The sequence below is a fragment of the Sapajus apella genome, unplaced genomic scaffold (genome assembly GCF_009761245.1).
Source record: "Sapajus apella isolate SASKATOON/1434 unplaced genomic scaffold, GSC_monkey_1.0 scaffold23, whole genome shotgun sequence".
Lineage (NCBI taxonomy): Eukaryota > Metazoa > Chordata > Mammalia > Primates > Cebidae > Sapajus > Sapajus apella.
The window spans coordinates 26,665,533-26,685,988 of NW_022436963.1; the positions used below are offsets into that span (position 1 = coordinate 26,665,533).

The following is a 20,456-nucleotide window of genomic DNA, read 5'->3' on the forward strand; positions in this document are numbered from 1 at the left end:
AAATGGGGAGAAAAAAAAAAAAAAAAGAAAAACAAAAGCCAAATAAAGTCCCTTAATCATGTATAAACAAGACACTGGCTAGCTCAAGCAAAGTGAACTGCACTTATAAATGCAGTCATTGGCTTTATGCAAACAATATATACTTATGCTAATATATTTTATTTTATTTATAAAAATCTCTCTTTATAAAAAATGTAAGAGGTTCTCACTGTTGCCCAGGCTGGAGCACAGTGGCTCATCACAGGTGCAATGCCACTACTGACCAACACTGGAATTTTGACCTGCTCCATTTCTGACCTCCCTCTCCTGGGAGGTCACCATATTCATGCCAAATTTAGTGCAGACACCTGACCAGCATAGTGCACTACAGCCCAGAGTTCCTAGGCTCAAGGGACCCTGCTGCCTCAGCCTCTCAAGTAGCTGGGACTACAGGCATGTGTCACCATACCTGGCTAATATCATAAATGATTATTTTTAAAAACTCAATTCTGTCTTATGATCTACCTAAAGAGAAAAGGAGTGATTAATCCCATGGGATCAAGAATATCAAAATCCTTGCAATTATTTCTTATAATGGTACCTTTTATGTATGTTTCAATATTTTTGACAGTCTAGAAAATAATAGCTATCCTAGAAACAAACATCAAAATTGTTAACTTGCTCTTGTCATATATAATTGTTATTGGTGATGACCAATATGTATATATTTCTCTTCTTCACCTGCAAGGCTATATAAAGCATGCAAGTGAAAGACCTCACCACACCAATTCATAAGTCTCTCCCAGCAGTGGGTTGAAAGGCTTTCTAGTCCATTCCCCCTGAGAAGCAACAGCAGATAACAGCAAACACAGCTACACACTGTGGGACAGCGCATGAGAACAAGTCAAAAATAGCTGAGCTCGCTCCACATTCTTTCAGGAACTCAAATTTTGCCGAAGACAGTAATTTACAGAATTATTTTGAGAAGTTCAATTATTTTGGAATTTTAATGTGGCTCTAGCAGGATATGGAAACTTGGATATTCAGAATGAAAATTGAGTCACTTCCTATAGTGTTATTCCCAATCACGGTTTTCATCACCCTCTAACAGTGCTACAGATTCTCTCAAGGACTTTAAAAAAAAAAACCTCAAGTCCAAAGTTACTTTTAATTCATTTAAATTTTTTTAAAAGTATGACATTCTAGGATTGTGGAAAGAGATATAAAACTCCACGCCTAATTGGTGTTAAGTCCAATGAGGCTGGAAAATGCCGATTTATATAAATGAGAGAACCGAAAGACTTAGTTTGGAATGCTATTGCTTTGTTGAAGAACAACGTGTCAACTGTACTCTGCCTCTATCTAGTCCATCCACGTATAACACATAAACATCTTCCGTCTAAAAAATTAAAAAGTGCAATTCCTTGCTTTTAACATATAGCAATGTATCTATAAATATACACACACACACACACACACACACACACACACACACACACACACACTGCTATATGTTAAGCATAAACATATGTTTCTATTTTTTTTCTTTTGCGTATGTATGTGTTAACTTCTCGGAAATACCCTAAGAAAGTCTGAAAGAAGAAAGGTTGAATTCTTCTCCTAACAGAACAGTACTTTCTAACCTAAAGATTTAGAAAAGCCCTCTAATATCCAGGTTTGCTTATGGGCCACCTCCCACCTCTCCTGTAATACTCATTGGTCTTTGCACGATGGTGTCATCCTGACCAGAGGACAATCCAGACATGTAGACTGAGCTTTGGTAACATTTCCCAACCTCACACTGAATTTAACAGTAGTTGTGTGAATGTGTGTGTTTGGGGCTGGGTTGTTAGCAAGGTCTTTAACACTTAGACCTTTTCCTCACTTGTCTCATACCTGCATCCTTTCCGCAGAATCAGAGAGTGAACTGGCCTTGTGGATGAGGTAAGTATGGTCCATTTATTCAGTTAGGTGCTGTAGGAAGCTCGGCGGCTCATTAAATATGATCACTGGCATTGTGATCTTGGATAGTTCCTATTTATCCAGAAAACTGAAACTGTTATGTCCAATATACATAAGAAACAAACCTATTTTTTATCTTTACATAACATCCTGCTGCAAAGGACAGAACAGAAACTAGCAACCCATGAAATTTCATCAGTGTTGGTTCAATTTCACAAAATCGTTCCAGAGCACCTAATGCCATGGAGTCTATACTTCTAGTCCTCGAAGTAGGAAGTAAAAAGACTGCTCAAACATTCTCCTTGGCTTCAGGGAGCTCATTATCTGCGGGTGAGCATCAGTGGCTGGGGTGTACTGGCACGATCTTGGCTCACTGTAACTTCTGCCTCCCAGGTTCATCCAATTCTCCTGTCTCAGCCTCAGGATTAGCTGGAATTACAGATGTGCACCGCCAGACCTGGATGATTTTTTTTGTATTTTATTTTTTAGTAGAGACAGGGTTTCACCAGGTTGGCCAGATGGTTTCAAACTCCTGACCTCAAGGGATCCAATCCTCCCACCAAGGCCTCCCAAAGTGCTGAGATTACAAGTGTGAGTCATAGAACTTGTCCTTCTTCTATTTTCCAATAAAAATGATCTTCATTGTTTTTTTCTATTAAAAAACTAATTGGGAAATATATAACTTAGTATAAAATATAATAATATTGAAATAAAAACATGAAAATGTCTCTTTACTTCCATTCTGCACTCCTCTCCCCAGAGACAAAACAACAGCAACACTCTGGAATACATACCTATGTATTTACACACAAATGCATACATACTCCTGATTTACATTCACAAACAGATTTTTTTTTTTTTTTTTGAGACGGAGTTTCGCTCTTGTTGCCCAGGCTAGAGTGTGATGGCGTGATCTCAACTCATTGCAAACTCCACCCCTCAGGTTCAAGTGATTCTCATGCCTCAGTCTCCTGAGTAGCTGGAACTACAGGTGTGTGGCACGACGCTCAGCTAATTTTTTCTATTTTTAGTAGAGATGGAATTTCACCATGTTGGCCGGGCTGGCCTCGAACTCCTGGCCTCAGGTGATCTGCCTCCCAAGGTGCTAGAATTACAGGCATGAGCCGACCACGCCCAGTCAAGACTTGTTTAATGCATGGCATCAGCTCTAGGTATTGACTCATTACACTTTCACTGTGTTTGGGGGATCTTTTGGGGGAGTATTATACACATGTAAGGTCCATACGTTGAGTCTTTCAAGTTCTTTGTAATCACAGGATAGTGTGATGGTAAGATCACTGAACCAGATTGAGTTCCACTGCTGGGTTCACCATTTACTAGCTGTGTAGCTTTGACTAAGTTAAACTCTGTGCCAGCTTCCTCATCAATAAGTACTAAGTACTAATATAATAGTAAATCTTACAAAGCATAGTCTGGGCACATTAGTAATGCTATATATGTATCTGTTAAATTTAAAACAAAGTCCATATATGGACACACCATAAACTATTTAATAATAAGAAAACAGGCAAATATGGCCTTTTCTCTAAGTAGAGTTTCTAGTCAAAAGCATGCTAATTTTTTTTCTTTTCTTTTTTTTACAGATACTACCAAGCTGAATGCTTTCCAAAACAGCTTTATCAATTTATACTTCTGCCAATGCTACATCATAGTCAACATCTCTGATGCTAAAAGAGGTGTATTACTTCCAATCTGTTCCTTCTGTCATGTTCAAGCGTTCATTAAACTCATATTTAACTGAGCACCTACTCAAGGATTGTTAACACTCACTGATTTTCCACTCCTTCCAACTGCTAGAGTACCAAAATGTACTGCTCACAACTGAGCACTGGATCATAGATTATATTCTATTACCTACTGTTATGGTATGGGTGGTAACCAGCTTATCTTGCCACATATATAGTGATACAATTCTCTGAGAAAGAGATACTATATTATACTCCATCTCCATTCCCCCAGCACCTCTTGGAAAGAGGGGAACATTGCAGTGTGCCCCACCCCAGGTTTACCCTGCATTCTCACTGCCCCTTAAGTTTTCCCTTTTCAGGCATTTGTCACACACTTTCCATCACCTTCCTCTTTGAAGACAGAGGTCTTGCTTAATAATGCATGATGGTTAACACAGCTGAATGCTGAGTAAAAACTAAGCTACTTTTGGAATATTATTCAGCGCTAAAAAGAAATGAGCTGTCAAGTCATGAAAAGATACGGAGGAAACTTAGATGCCCATTACTAAGGGGAAAAAAGCCAGTAGGATTCCAATTGTATGACATTTTGGGTAAGACAAAACTATGGAGACAGTAAAAAGGTCAGTGGTGGCCGAGGGGAGGAGGAGGGATGAACAGGTAGAGCAAAGGCGATTTTTAAGGCGGTAAAAACACTCTGTATGGTACTATAATGTTGGATACATGTGATTACATGAACATGGAACACCAAGTGTGAGCCCTGGTGTAAACTATAAACTTGGGGTTCACCAGTTCTAACAAATGGGCCCCCCTGATGAGAGATGCTGAGAATGAGGAGGCTATGCACACGCCAGGCCAGGGAAGTTTTTGAAACTCCATCTCAAAAAATTGTATCTTCTTCTCAACTTTGCTGTGAACTGAAAACTGCTTTATAAAAGTCTTCTAAAAAATAAAATTAGGCCAAGCATGGTGGCTCACACTTGCAGTCTCACCACTTTGGAAGACCAAGACAGGAGGATCACTTGAGCCCAGAAATTTGAGACCAGCCTGGGCAGCAAAGTAAGATCCTATCTCTACAAAAAAGAAAAAAAAAAAAATCAGAAAACTAGCCAAGCATAGGGACATACCTCTGTAATCCCAGCTACTTAGAAGGCCAAGACAGAAGGCTTGCTTGAGCTCAGGAGATCACAGTGGGTCATGTTTGTGCCACTGCATTCCAGCCTGGGTGACAGAGCATGACCTTGTCTTAAAAAATAAAATGAAATTTTAAGAAAACTAATTTTAATCATACTTTAGGAAAGATCAAATTATCTTTCTAGTCCTGCTAGAGAAAATATCATAGTCACAGCCATGTAATAAAAGAGAATGAAAGCCAAAACAGAGTAAGAAAAAAAATAAAGAATGTTAAGGCAACTCATTAATAAAAGTTTTTAATGATTTTTGGTTTATATTGTTTGTGTTACTAGAAACAACATTCCTGTGGTATTAGTGATATTTACACTTCAAAACTTGTGATTTTTCCTCATTCTAAATAAATATGTTAAAATCTGGAAGAAACAGGTTATAAAGCAACATGTTCAAAAATATTCAAAACTTGTTAAATATGTTTTTATAGACATAGAAACAAATGCTAAAAGATAGTAATATCAAAAAGTTAGCCGTGGGTATCTCTAGGAGTTGGGTATATAAGGAATCCTAATAACCGTCCTTATTCTTTTCTGTATTTTCCAGAGTTCCTAAAATGAACATGCACTGCTCTTCTGATCAAGGGTAAAACGAGATGTTACTTTAAAATCTAACAATAGGCCGGGCATGGTGGCTCACGCCTATAATCCCAGCACTTTGAAAGGCAAAGGCAGGTGGATCACGAGGTCAGGAATTCCAGATCAACCTGGCCAACATGGTGAAACCCATCTCCACTAAAAATACAAACATTAGCAGGGCATGGTGGCAGGTGCCTGTAATACTAGCTACTCGAGAGGCTAAGACGGGAGAATTGCTTGAACCTGGGAGGCAGAGGTTGCAGTGAGCCGAGATCGTGCCGTTGCACTCCAGGCCTGGGCAACAGAGTGAGACTCCGTCTCAAACAAAACAAAAAAAAAAACAACAGGCTCTTACTTCTTGTGCAAGGTTGCTAAAGATAGATAGATAGACAGATAGATAGACAGACAGAGACAGACAGACAGACAGACAGACAGACAGATAGATAGATAGATAGATAGATAGATAGATAGATAGATAGATAAAGAAAGCGCTCTGAACAGAGTAGAATGGGAGAGGAGAAGTGGTGAAATTGGTGTTTTGTGGGGACAGTTTGTTTTGCCAGCTGAAGAGAGTTCTGTGGATGGATGGCGGCGATAGCCCAGCAGTGTGAGCGTACTGATGCCACTGAACTGTATACTTAAAAATGGTGAAGGTCGTGCATTTTATGTTATGTATATTTTGCCATAATTGAAAAACCAAGGGAAAAAAAATGAGCTGAGATCAGACTTACTGCATTGAAATCCTAGTTGTACCACCTACTGCTTGTGTGGCAGTCAGCAAGTCACTAATCTCTCCCATAGTGGGGACAATTTCATTACATACATCACCAGACTTGTAAAGATGAGATGAATTCATTCATATGAAACACTTAAAATAGTGCCAGGTATATGTTAAGTGAGCAATAACTGCTAGCTATTATCACTATTATTAATAATTCATACAAGATCTCCAAGTCCTCCAAGGTTGCAGAAAAGCAAGTATGCCTCAATGGTTGGGATACTTTGCCCTGACCCAGGAGCAGCCAAGCTGCAGAGAAGCTACACACACAGCAGCATGGCATAGGGATCCGAGCTTAAAAGGTGAGGTAGTGACAGACAGGATGCTGCCCCTCCTGAATCCTGAACCAAGAGGTATCCAAACACTAGCATGGTAGGGGTTCACTGTAGTGGCAACCAGTCACAGTCAGTAGGTGACACAGACTATGCCATTTCTGGCTCATCTCTCTTCCTGTTTTCTCCATTTCCCTTTGCTGTGTACAACAGCAGGGTGGGATTAATCATAAAGGCATTTAAAAAGTTTATTCATGAAAGAGATGAAGAGCTTTACCTGTAAGTCTGATTTTGAATCTGTTTTTTTCCTGAAAAACACTCTAAGGAATCATGTATTTACTGAAGAAGGAACAGATGAACCGGGAATGACATTTTAGTATTTATGAGCTAGGAATGCTTCCCTCAAAGAGATTTTGCTTTCTTTTCTCAGGAATACTGGCCTAGGGATGTAACCTCTTTCAACCCTAAAGAAATGCTGCATGCACTGCCATTTCTCCTCATACAGCTCCGTGGGAAAATACAGCACAGCAGCATGGGGCTGCTCAACACCAGCCACTCAGCCTTTCCAGGGGTTCAAAGCCAATGACAAAGAGGGTGGTGTGAACTCTGGAGACCAAGGCACAAAGGATGTAGGTTTATCATCAATTCAATAAGTAGATTTACTTTTTAATCATTTTAAAAGCTTCTAAAATTCAAAAAAGCTCTTTGAATAAAACGTCGTAATCTATAATAATTTACATGGCTTTCCATTTCTTTTAGTAACTCAGAATGAAAGCATTCAAGAAAATGGAAAGGCACATGGCTGGGTCAATTAACAGAAGGAATTAGAGGCAAAACCCAGACTGCCATAAAAACAACCTGGACCTTGGAAGAGCGTAACATGCTATTTTAAAACACAGCAACTTAATTGCAATTGTATTGCCTCCATCACCTGTAATTACTTTTAAATAATCTTACAATTATTTCAATTGCTAAAACCTACAGTGCCCTAGAGAGATAGTTAAAAACTCACACAAAATATATTTTGTTTCCTTCCCTCTTAGACCTTTTGGAAATTCACTGACACACCATTTTTACTTCCAATCGAATGAAGTCTGGTGTTGCATTCTCTAGATATTGTACACAACAAATATGTGTGTATATTCCAATAATAAGGAAAGCAACAATTCACATTATTAAGATCAGGCTTCAGAAAGAAACACTGCCTAGAATACTTCTATCATTGAGAGCTTCAAGCAGCTGGAAAAGTTAAACATTTCTGCCAAGGAATTTCAACCTATGACCCAGCTGAAAGCACAGTTTAAATTTATCCATCAAATTAACAGCAACCAATGATGAAACTGCAGAAACTCCTAATAGCAACTGCTCATCCGCTGACAAACTGGGAAGGAGAGAAGGCTGCTTCTTCACTTGAGCACTAGAGAAACCTGAGAGCAAGGCCAAGTTTGAGCTCAACTGAAATTGAAAATATTGTATAAATGTAAAGTCTACCATTGTAACAGGATAGAAGTACAACTACTTAAGATCTGGGATTATAGAGAGAAAATCCCCTCAGGTGCCAGGCTAAGTGTGTCTGCTCTGTTGCCCAGATAGCACCTTGTGGGCAGGGTGCTCCCTCACATGTGTGACCAAGCCCTGGTAGGTCCTAGGCCTCTTTCTTCACTGACAGCTGGCGGCCGGCGGCAGTTGGCCATCCCTTGGATACAGCCATGCCTCCTGCAAAATGAAGTTGGACTAGATGTTTCTTTTATGACACCTCTACCTCCCACAGCTATCAAGGATGAAAAATGTATTTTTCTGACATTTTAGGGCCTTGGAGGGCCACATGTCTTTTTTTCCCCATCTCATGCTACTCAGTTCTGTCCCCTCCACAAGACGCCTAGCAGCTCATCTATTAGTTTATCACTGCATGAAAGGTTCTTGCCATCTGAATACCACTGATTACACGCAGAACAGTTACTCTAAGGTGTCATGGGATAGCTGCCTAGGGCCACTCTGGATGGACATTTGAAAAACAGCCTGCTGCCCTCGTGCCTTCTGTCCTCAGTCCTAACAGACCATCTGGGAAGTACAACAGGAGCCAGAGTGGAGGACACACAGGCAACAAAAAAAAAAAAAAAAAAAAGGCACCATGGAGCAGGAAAAGGGGATGTGTTCATCATGCCTTAACTGAACCACAGTGTAGGTACCTCGGTGCAACCAGTGGGAAAACAGAGAGGAAAAAAAAAAGCTCTAAGGAAAATGCCAATGAATACAAAGATATCCCTTTCCTATTCTTCCTGCTTAGAAGTTGAATATCTTCGGAGCTGGGAGGTGATGTGAGCTCTCTTGCTGGGGGACTAAGCCAAAGGCTAGACAACACCTAGACAGGAATGTGGAGTAACAATGGAAGCACGGGCTGCATGCTTATACTGGCTCACTTGGCATTCGTGGCTTTAAGGGAATCTACTTCTACATGCATTTTTTCCTAAACACTGGCAAGCCTAAGTCGGCACCTGGACTGGAGGGACCAGGCTGATCCTCTTTGCTCATGCTCATTTCCCCATTCACACTCTCCCCCTCTGCTACTAAAGGGGAAAAAAAAAAAAAAAAAAAAAAGGAGTTAATCTCCTACCATCCCAAATCATAGCACAGTATTCAGACCTATAAATGTGAAAAGCTCCATGGCACCACACAGGGAAGTTTAGAAACAGTAGTGTTATTAGCAAAGCCTCTTTTACTCAGGCACCATTAACTTACGTTAGGGCTCCTTGACTGCCTGTTTCAGTTAAAGGAAAGACACAATATTAGAAATAGGATCTTTAAGCCATTTCTTCCCAGGTTGAAATATTCTGATTTTAGACCACTGTAAGTGTAGGGGTAGAGATCAAATTTTGTTGAACTATTTTGCTACTTCTAATCCTCTCTCTAGTCGGTATTTATAACATGCCAGATTTGGCAAAGCTCCAAATCTTATCTAGCTCCGCATCTATCTTAGAGTTGGAATCCCGGAACAACACAGTTGTCATGGTGGCATATACAGTATCACATGAATCCACAAACAACATCACATCCCTTCTGACAGTTACTCTGACATCGGGATATGACTGGGAAGGAGGTTTGGCCCCACAGTTATGTGGCAGACATTCTGTACTGGAATGAATGAGCTAAATCTTCAGTTTGTGGCAAACATCTTAGGTTTCATGGTGAGATAAAGCATTTTATCAAAAACATTTTGGCAAAGATTTACTTCAGTGAAAAATATTTCAATTTTCTAAACCCTTTCTCAGTATTGCAAGGTACAACTGAGTGATAAAAACAGTTCAATGAATTGAGATTGGAGCACTTGAGAAAAGCTTCTCTAGTGTATTTTCCAGAGGCCAAGAAGCCCATGTCTAATGAAAGGTAACAAAACCTTGTGCAAGTTAGTTTTTCAAAGTTGGCTTTTTAATAACACTGAAGGAAGTCCTAATTGTTGGCTTATAAATCACACATGAAAAATTTTTTTTGTAATCTGACTTTTGGCATATAGTTGAGAAGGGGGTCAAAGAACTACTCTTTGACCCTCGTGTCCTGTGTGCCCTGTTTCTATCCTCCTGTTCTCCATCCCTTCACTCCAGTGGCTTTCTCAGCAGGGCTCAGCCTAAAGATTTAGCTCATTCACTCTGGTATTTAAATATCCAGTAATAACATTACTGGATATTTTTTTAAAAACCCAAAAAACTCCTACTCCCATCTGTCTATTAAAATGAGCAAAGCTCTAAATCCTTGCATCTATTCAAAAACATAATTGTTACTGAAAATCCTGTCTCATTCTAGCAGCAAGTCATACTCATCTCAGATATCCAAACCCAATTGAAAACAATTCACTAATACCATTTTACCATTTGTTAATATTTTCATAAATTTTATAATGTTTACAATTGTAATCATTCAAAGACTAATATTTATAACAATGCAAAGAAACCTCAGTACTAAAGTCTTACTGGATATAGCTTTTTAAATTTTAATTTTTAAACATATTTCTGCAATAATGAAGTATGATAATAGATAAGACCCTCAGAGATTAAAAAAATTAAGTTAATATTCTATAGGAAGGATAACATGGAAATACAAGCTCAAGGAGACATGGAAGTATAAGCTTTTCAATTACTAAAGAACAGCCTGCTCATGTATTTATTTAACAGACTGACAGTGGCAGTCAAAACTGGATGGTATGTGGATTCCACTAGCTACCTTTAAAGAATGACACGACACTTTACTTTCACTTTAAATAGTCGGTATTCATGATATACCAGATCTTTGTCTCCTCTTGCAATAATCCAAGACTATTCTATTCCTCCAAGACATTTGAACACACACAGGTTGGCACGTGCATGACCTTGAGCTCAAGTACCTCCTCAAATTTTGTGCCGAGTTCCTGGGGTTGGTTGCCTAAATCACTGAGTGTGAACACCCACAAATTAACCTCTGGCTGAGCCCTGCTGAGAAAGCCACTGGAGCAAAGCGATGGAGGAAAAGAGGAAGACGGAAAAAGGGTATACACAGGACACGAGGTGAGGCTTTGGGATTCAAGAGTCCTGTGACAAAGGGGCAGCAAGCAGAAAGAAATAAGCAAAGGCTTCAAATGACTAAGCAGTGTCAGGATTAGTTCTCAGGAGCTGGAGATTTGTTTGTTTGGTAAAAGCTTTAGCCATAAAGATATTTAGGGTTGAATTCCAGTTATGTAAAGTACTCATTTCACGTGATATAATCCAACGTTTTGATCCTGCCCAAAATGGACTGGGAGAAGACAAGAAGAATGTCATCAGTTTTGGAAACCAAAGTGGCTAAATGCTATTTGGAAAAAGGTAAAAGTACAACATGCAGATGCGTGCAACTGGAGGAGATGGGGCAGAGTAAGCCCGTCTGGGGATGGGGCTGTGGGCACTGGGGGCCAAGAGGACAAATGCCTGAAGAAGAAACTCTCACTTTCCTTCCTATGTCAAAGTGAGACCTAGACCATATCTGGCAGATAAGCCTAAGTACTGTGAATTTATAAAAGCCACATATTTTGAATAATAATAGCATTACACCATAAAATGATGTCATCGTAGCATATAAATCTGCTGCACTGATTGTTTTAGAAAAAGATGGGATGGGGACCCTCGTTGAGTGTGGAATTGTGAGGCTGTCACCTGCAAGATGCTCACACCCTGCACTCTGCCCTGGCACGCTCCTCCCAACAACAGAGAGCAGGAAGAGCTATAGCTCAGTATCAAATTTCCTCTTCAACTTTTAAGACTTCTTATTAACAAATTAAGAAACTGAGTAAATGGAGGTAAGGAAAGAGAGATGATAGCTGAAGGTATGGACATGGCTTCCGGAACTGAGTTTCACCCCCACAAAAAGGACACGAAGTGAAGTATTTGGATTAATGTGACAGAATCAGAAATATGCAGGTCAGCATGGTGGCTCACACCTGTTATCCCAGAACTTTGGGAAGCCAGGGTGGGTGGTGTGCCTGAGGTCACGAGTTCAAGACAAGCCTGGAAAACATGGTAAAATCCCGTCTCTACTAAAAATGCAAATATCAGCTGGGTATGGCGGCACACACCTGTAGTCCCAGCTACTGGGGGGGGCTGAGACAGAAGCTGCAGAGCGCTGAGATCACACCACTGGACACTGCCCTCCTCACCCCAGCCTGGACTAGAGAGCAAGACTCTATCTCAAAAAAAAAAAAAAAAAAAAAAAATCTGAAACATGAAATGGGGGATTTTTAAGTTAGTGTATTAAGACCTATGGATACCACTATTTTCTAACTTTGGACCTGTTTTCTTTTGGGAGATGGAAACAGGCAGATATTGGAAACTGTTGATACCAAAATTTACCTTAAAAATATATTCCAGGCCAGACGCAGTAGCTGATGCCTGTAATCCCAGCACTTTAAGAAGTTGATACGGGTGGATCACCTGAGGTAGGGAATTCAAGACCAGCCTGGCCAACATGGTGAAACACCATCTCTCCTAAAAATACAAAAATTAGCTGCTTGTGGTGGTGGGTGCCTATAATCCCAGCTACTCGGGAGGCTGACCTAAGAAAATCTCTTGAAACCAGGAAGTGGAGGCAGAGGCTGCAGTGAGCCAAGATCACACCACTGCATCCCAGGCTGGGCGACAGAGTGAGACTCCAACTCGAAAAAAAAAAAAAATATATATATATATATATATATAGTGGTAATAGTTGTATTTTGCTCTCAAGACTCCTCATTTTTAATGTCTACTTAGTACTTATACCTTGATTGTGTCTGCTGCCTAAGAAAGAAGGTCCTACAACAGAAGTGCCCAGAGAATAGCATTTCCAAAAGCTAGGTGATTTCCATTCAATATGCATTAATAAAAATATTCTTCCAGAACATTCGTCTCCTATGAACCTCAGCAGAAAGAAGTTTCCAAAAACACTTCCCTTGAAGCTCTCTCTCTATGCATTGAATCAGTAAGTTCTACTAACATGATTCAGAATATTCTACGGAACCCTTTCAACCCAAACAGCTCTGTGTTTGCTGTATTTTATTATGATTCAGCATAAGCATTTACTTTTACAAGTAGTTCTGTACCTAAACATAAAAGTAAAATGGCATTCTAGAGAGAGTATCTTTCAGAGCATGGCAGGTACAATCCAACGTAACAGTCTCGATTAAGACATAAACTAGACAGACTACTGGTAACCTACATGAACAAATTCATAACACCAACCCTACAGCTGACACCCAATTAAACAGGAGAGAGCAGGAAAAAAAATCAGGCAACAGAAATACAGAAAACTATATATTCCATGATGGCCAAAAAAACTAAACCCCATCTGAAATGTTTATACAAATGAACCTTACAAACATGCAGTGCAAATTCTATAGTAACTTAGAGCAGTGTTTTTCAAACAGTGGGTTTGGTTCATTAACAAGTTGTCAAATAAATTTAATGAGCTGGAATCAGCATTACTTTAATATAACGGAAAATACAATTTGTAGTAATGATGTGTATTCTTTTGTGAAACTGATTTTAATTTTCAGGACACACACACACACACACACACACACACATACACACACACACATATGCATACTGGATTACAAAGGTAAGCATATTTAATCAAGGGTTTGAAAAATATTGACTCTGCAGAATGCAAATAAATATTAATTTTTGTCTTGAAATTTTCATTTCCAAAGAGACAAACTTGTGTAACTGTCATCTTACTGTCTATATACATTTGCTTTGTCCTGTTGAATCCTAATTGAAATAAAATTAGAGCTCAAGTCGCATTCTCCGCTGTGATTAATGATAATAAGAACTATTATTTATTGAGTACAATGTTAAACCAGGGATTGTTCCAGGCATTTTATATAAATTATTTCTCTCTCAGTATACCTCTAAGATACAAATTATGGTCTTAGTTTTACACTGGATGGAATGCTACTCAGGAACTGCAACTTGCTCGGGGTCTCAGAGCCAGCAAGTGGGAGAGCGGGAATTAGATCCTACATTATCAGGCTACAAAATTCAGATCAATTACTCTCTATGTAGGAGTCAAAAAATACCTGTTTAAAATTAATGTTTATAGAATTTGTTCCTTGGAACTTACATTTAGGAAGTTTCAGATTTAATTATCCACTCAGAGAAAAGAGACACTGGAAAAATGCCAGAGGCCAGGCACGGTGGCTCACGCCTGTAATCCCTACACACTGGGAAGCTGAGGTGGGAGGACTGCTTGAGCCTAGGAGTTTGAGACCAGCCTGGAAAACACAGCAAAACTCCTTCTCTACTAAAAAGACTACAAAAAATTAGCCTGATGTGGCGGTACACGCCTGTGGTCCCAGCTACTCAGGAGGCTGAGGTGGGCGAATCAACTGAGCCTGGGAGGTTGAGGCTACAGTGAGCCATGATAGCACCACTTCACTCCAGTCTGGATAATATAATGAGTCCCTGCCTCAAAAAAAGAAAAATGCCAAAGTGGGCACTTCCGCAGTGGACAGGATTTCAAGCTGCAGAATGAAGCGTGTATGAGGTGAAACGGAAAATTCTGGGAGTGCTCCCACGTTACACACTCAATTGCAAAGTGTTAAAAGGTAATGTCCAAGCGGATTCTCTGTGCCACATGACTTACATGTTTAAATTTTCATCATTCTCGGAGGTCCAAGGTCACAGTAAGAAAAGTTAAGAGCACTTTACCCAGAATCCTTTCCCAAGTGATATCAGGCAGTGTTGACTAATATCTTCAACGGAATCCAAGGATTTCTATAAAAGGAAATGCTGCCATTTTCTCCACCTCTCTCTCCACAAATGAGATCCATCTCCAGATAACTAAGCAGATACATATTCCAAGTATTTAATATACCACACATAAAAATTCCAAATGCAAAAACTTGCTCTTTGCACAGAAGTGTAAGTGAAATTCTGTTTTCCACTGTGGAGGTGTCTGTTCCTTCTGAGAGTTTCTAGGTAAGTCTATAGGGCAATACAAATGTGCTGAGACGACAGAAAAAGAGTATTTTCTGTTTCTGGGTTTTTTTTTTTTTTAATAACATCAAAACCTTATTAAAGCCATTAGAGTGACTCAAATTCTTGCCAGAAAAAAATTCACCTATGACTTTTCACAATTTATGATTCTCACACATTTCCATAAACATTGTTGTGCACCACTTTAATGTAAACTTTTATATTCCTTTCTAATGAATACATGATTAAACATATCTGCTTAATATCATATGACGAAACTGTTAACTTATCATTCCAATACATTTTCTAAGGATGCTCCAGATACTGAAATCATTATTTCTAGAAAACATAGGAGAAGGCAAACTTGTTCTGAAAACAGAAAAAAAAAACAACCATAAATTTCATTCTAATGCCATTGTCATTAGGAGAGAAAAACTACTGTTATTCACATGAGAGCTGCAGGCACAGGGAGACACTTTAAATATGCATGTCATTACAGACAGGGCTAACCAGGGCTGATCTAGGGTTGCACCTGTTTATGACTACTTACTTTGGCCCCTGAAACATTCTGTAGCAAACCAAGTGGCCCTCTGTCTTCACAGCATTGCTCTGATCTCAATTTCAGTCCTTCCAGTCCTTGGGGCCCAGCTGTTTGGAACACCTCAGAGGCCCACTATCCTTTCATATTATGGTATGTCTGACCCTGTTGCTGGATTCATGGCATACTTCCCATATTCTGATACTTAATATATTTGCATTCTCTAGTTGCTAAATGATATAAACAAAATGCCACCACAAAGCCTAGATACAGGTTTTTAAGAAATCAAACAGAAAATAGAAAAGCCAAAGTATTTAAAACTTAGGTCCTGCAACACACATCAGTACTTCCCCAAGGGGAGTAACACTCAACAAAATTTAGCAACTGGAAAACAAATTACCCTGGACAGAAAGAGCATCTTCAAAGCCTCTGTAGGTGTTTCAAAGTAGCCAGAGGGATGGCAGCTGCCTGGGGCAGAAGGTCTGTGGCTTGGATAAGCAACACATCAGAGCCAGGCCGTTAGGAAGAGAGCCCCCCAATTTCCACAGATCAGAATGGCAGCACCATCAGGAATGGGGATACGCAATAGGTGCCCAGGCCAGCTTTCTAGAACTCTGTTATTAAAGTTTTCCAGTTGCCATTCAGGCATGGTCGGCCACACGTGTAATCCCAACACTTCGGGAGGTCGAGGTGGGCAGATCACTTGAACTTGGGAGTTTAAGACCAGCCTGGGCAACGTGGTGAAACCCATCTGTACTAAGAATACAAAAACGTGCCATGCGTGGTGGTGCACGCCTGTAATCTCACCTACTCAGGAGGCTGAGGCAAGAAAGTCACTTGAACCTAGGAGGCGGAAGTTGCAGTGTGCAGAGATCATGCCACTGCATTCCAGCCTGAGTGACAGAGCAAGATTCTGTCTCAAAAAATAAAAATAAAACAATAAAAAGTTTTCTAGTTGACTTCTGGAATATATCCATGTAGCTAAAATATTAAATATTTTAAATAAATATTATCTTCTAAAGAACCTCTAAACTAATTTGGATTATAGAAATCAATACAATTTACATTTTTAAGTCAATAATCAGTGGTGAAATTCTTCTAGTTTCTTTTTCTTTTGTAGGAATGCACACTGTTCATTTGGCAGATCTGCTATCTAACCACTCTGCTGGATAAGTGGCCACAGATAGTATTTAAATCACATTCCCTGCTATCCAAGACTATCAATCTGTGACATGAACAATGGATACCAGGAATAAGAATCCCTGCCATTCTCTATCCTTTGCATGTATAATAGAGTTTTAGAGATGTATATACACTAAATTTTCCATCTACTTTTTTTTTTGAGATGGAGTTTCACTCTTGTTGCCCAGGCTGGAATGCAGTGGTGTGATCTCAGCTTGAGTGCAACCTCCGCCTCCTGGGTTCAAGTGATTCTCCTGCCTCAGCCTCCTGAGTAGCTGGGATTACAGGTGCCGGCCACCACACCTGGCTAATTTTTTGTATTTTTAGTAGAGATAGGATTTCACCATATTGGCCAGGTTGGTCTTGAACTCTTGAACTCAGTTGATCCACCCACCTTGGCCTCCCAAATTGCTGAGACTAAAGGCATGAGTCACCATGCCCGGCCAAATTTTCCATCTACTGTCTTGGAAAAGTCTATCCAAAGTGCAGCATACCTACAATATTTATGAGCTTGAAAGAAGCTTGTGAAGAGGGAATGAGGGCTGTCATTCACCCCCGAAAAACACTGCCAATAAATTTATAGATGTGTGCTACCATTCTGATTAAAGGCAAGAATAGCAGAAAGGCAAGAATACCACAAATACCTTGGAGGCAGACGATGAGAGACATTCAAGCTCTGTAACTATTCTTGGTTTAGAAATTGTCAGAGGATTGCCAGCATGGAGTCCCACCTGGGAATATCCTACACTCATTTTTATGCATAAAACTTTCTGTGATTTTACGAGAATGTAATCATTACTCATTCATAAGGAGGTCAGATTCTCTGCAACATTCATTCCCTATTCTGAACATAACCAGAAAGCAGTGGGGAAGAGGTTTTGAAAGGTCAACAGCTGTCACAGAGCTCAGGTCATTTTCTTGTGTAGGACATGCAGAGTTGAGTGCCTAGCCTCACCAAAACCACACTTTGTGCAATAAACTGATGGGAAGCAGCACGAGAAACACTGGCCCACAAGACGTCTACACCACACACAAGCCATGGCTTAGTAAATGACCTCTCAGTTCTTGACTGCAGTCTAAGTCCACAGCATGATGAGGCTGCCAAGATGCCAAGAAAACACGTGCAATCTCAGACTGCCAGAATGAGGCAGTAGCCACAGCCTCCCCGAGGGCAACTCGAACTGGGATTCAGGCTCAGGTGCCCATTTTTTTGTGTGTTTTTTTGTTTGTTTGTTTTGAGACAGAGTCACACTCTGTTGCCCAGACTTGAGTGCAGTGGTGTGATCTCTGCTCACTACAACCTACTCCTCCCGGGTTCAAGCGATTCTTCTGTCTCAGCCTCTCGAGTAGCTGGTACTACAGGCACCGGCCACTGCACCTGGCTAATATTTATATCTTTAGTAGAGATGGGGTTTCACCATGTTGGCCAGGCTGGTCTCTAACTCCTTACCTCAGGTGATCCACCCACCTCAGCCTCCCACAGTGCTGGGTTTACAGGTGTGAGCCACCTCCCAGCCCCAGGTGCCACTTTTAAAAGAAACTGGAACATTTCTGCACAGGAGGACTGATACGAGGCAAGGCAAAGCTGTCTGGAAAATATTTCTTACAAGCAGTGCTGAGGGATGTGAGAAGCTAAACAAAAGCTGGGGGTCTGGGAAACAGTGGGCATGAGGGAGGTCTTGGAATATCGGAGAGCAGGCCCTGGGATGACAGGAGTAGTAACATCCATGCCCCCAGTTCCCTCAGCTGCTACGCACCTCAGCCTGTTTCATTTTCCTCCTCCACAGCACTGATCAACGTGACATAAAGTACACTCTCTTGTTAATCTGTTGATGACGTCCCACCCCCATACAGTATGTAAACTCCGTGAGAACTCATCTTCTGTCTACTGCTGTAGCCCTGTTGCCTATGACAATGGCCAGCACTGAGTGGGAGTTTAAGTATTTGTGGAAGGAGCTTTGGAAAGTATAAGACCTATTGGACATTACTTCTTTTGTAAAGAATTTCTTTTTTCTGTGCTCCTCAAGAGAGAAGGACTATTACTGCAGGTAAATGCTTATATTAGGGTGGCTAATACAAAGACCCGTGTCACAATTAATTCTAAAAATTGGAAATGAACAAGGTTTCTTAAGGAAGGGTTTCAGACAGAGCCTGCAGGATTCCACCAGTCAGGGCACAGAAAGGCACCCAGCTCAAACGAAGATGCTGCCAAATGTCCTGCCAGGAACAAGACAGGCTCCACAACAAAGAATTATCCACCCCCAATGGCAGCAGTGCCAGGGCCAAGAAATCCAGCCAGAGAAATACAATGAGAGCTTCATGTATAATCTCAAACTTTGTAGTCGCTACATTTTAAAAAGTCAAACTAATTTTAGTAATTTAATCCAATATATCCAAAATATTAGCATTTCAATATATAACACATACAAAAATGATATTTTATACTTTTTTCCATACTGTCTTCAAAATCTAGCGTGTATCCTATACTTTTGTAGCATATCTCAATTAAGCTACTAAATTAACATAAAATCTAGTCTTAAAGTTGTGTTTAATGGAAGTACATTTCCTGCTTCATTTTACAATTTAACTTAATTAAAATTAAGTAAAAAATCAGTTTTTCTGTCATAGTAGCCAGATTTCAAGTTTCTAAAAGCCACACGTGGCTAGTGGCTACTGTACTGGATGGAATGTATCTTCTGTGGTTACTTCTAAAAACAAAATGGTTGTATTACTTCAAGAAAAGGGCAGGGAGCAAAAATCTGCCCAATTTTGCAAGTCTAAAGTCCAGAGCAGACAAAAACAGTCCACAGTCTAATCATCAAGAAAATGCTAAATCTTCTGCAGTGTTATTTGAAGAAGCAGAGAGAGTAGAGCAATTTAAAAAATAGGTAGAGATTCAGTTAAAAAAAAGAATAATTTATGTTGAAAAGGCTGTGTTTCCATATTTAAAAATTTCATTCCCTTTGCCAAGGAAAAGAGAAGAGAGAAAGAATTCCCTAATGATGCTGGATGGCAGTGTTATTCCAGGCAAAAGTAAGAACAGATGAGAGCAGCAATAAGAATTTTCAGGCTGAAAGCACAGCTCAGTGATTCTTTCTGTGGAGTTTATCTGAGGGTCATTATCCCGCATTTTATGCTTTTTCTTTTCATACAGAGATAACACACCCTGTACCAGGGACTGGCAGTGATATGTCCTGGTTCTATTTTCAACCATACAGATGACATTACGGGTATCTAGACAACAGCACAGTAACTGGTTTTTAAATGAAGAGTCTCACAGTGGCTTCGATAGCTGACACACCATTATTTCCCTGCTACAAACCAATTAAAGTGTTGTAGACAGACCCCAAAGAACCAAATTAATTTAAGAAGTGTTGACTAACAAATGCTGTGCTTGAATCCCACTTGTTCTGAAAAGGTGTGCAAGGTCAGGAGATCACAATCCCCAATCTTTAAATATTATTTGGATGGCAGAAATTATGTGTTATTTGGGCCAGGAACAGTGGCTTATGCTCATAATCCTAGTACTTTGGGAGACCAAGGAGGATGGATCACTTGAGGTCAGGAGGTCAAGACTAGCCTGACCAACATGGTGAAACCCTGTCTTTACTAAAAATACAAAAATTAGCCAGGTGTGGTGGCATGTCTGTAGTCCCAACTATTCTGGAGGCTGAGGCAGGAGAATCACATGAATCCAAGAGGGAGAGGTTGCAGTGAGCCGAGACTGCACCACTGCACTCCAACCTGGGCAACAGAGCAAGATTTCATTTAAAATGAAAAAGAAGAAAGAAAAGAGAGAGAGAGAGAGAGAGAGAGAGAGAGAGAG

The 20,456-nt window shown here is 40.1% G+C and overlaps 1 long non-coding RNA gene across 1 annotated transcript in view; it reads right to left on the bottom strand.

The window, feature by feature from the left end:
• Positions 1 to 14,976: 14,976 nt before the first annotated feature.
• LOC116559536 overlaps positions 14,977 to 20,456 on the bottom strand; it is a 30,961-nt gene continuing 25,481 nt past the window's right edge. Inside the window, exon 3 of the long non-coding RNA XR_004272504.1 lies at positions 14,977 to 15,279. This is a non-coding gene — a long non-coding RNA (uncharacterized LOC116559536). The remainder of the gene's footprint in view (positions 15,280 to 20,456) is intronic.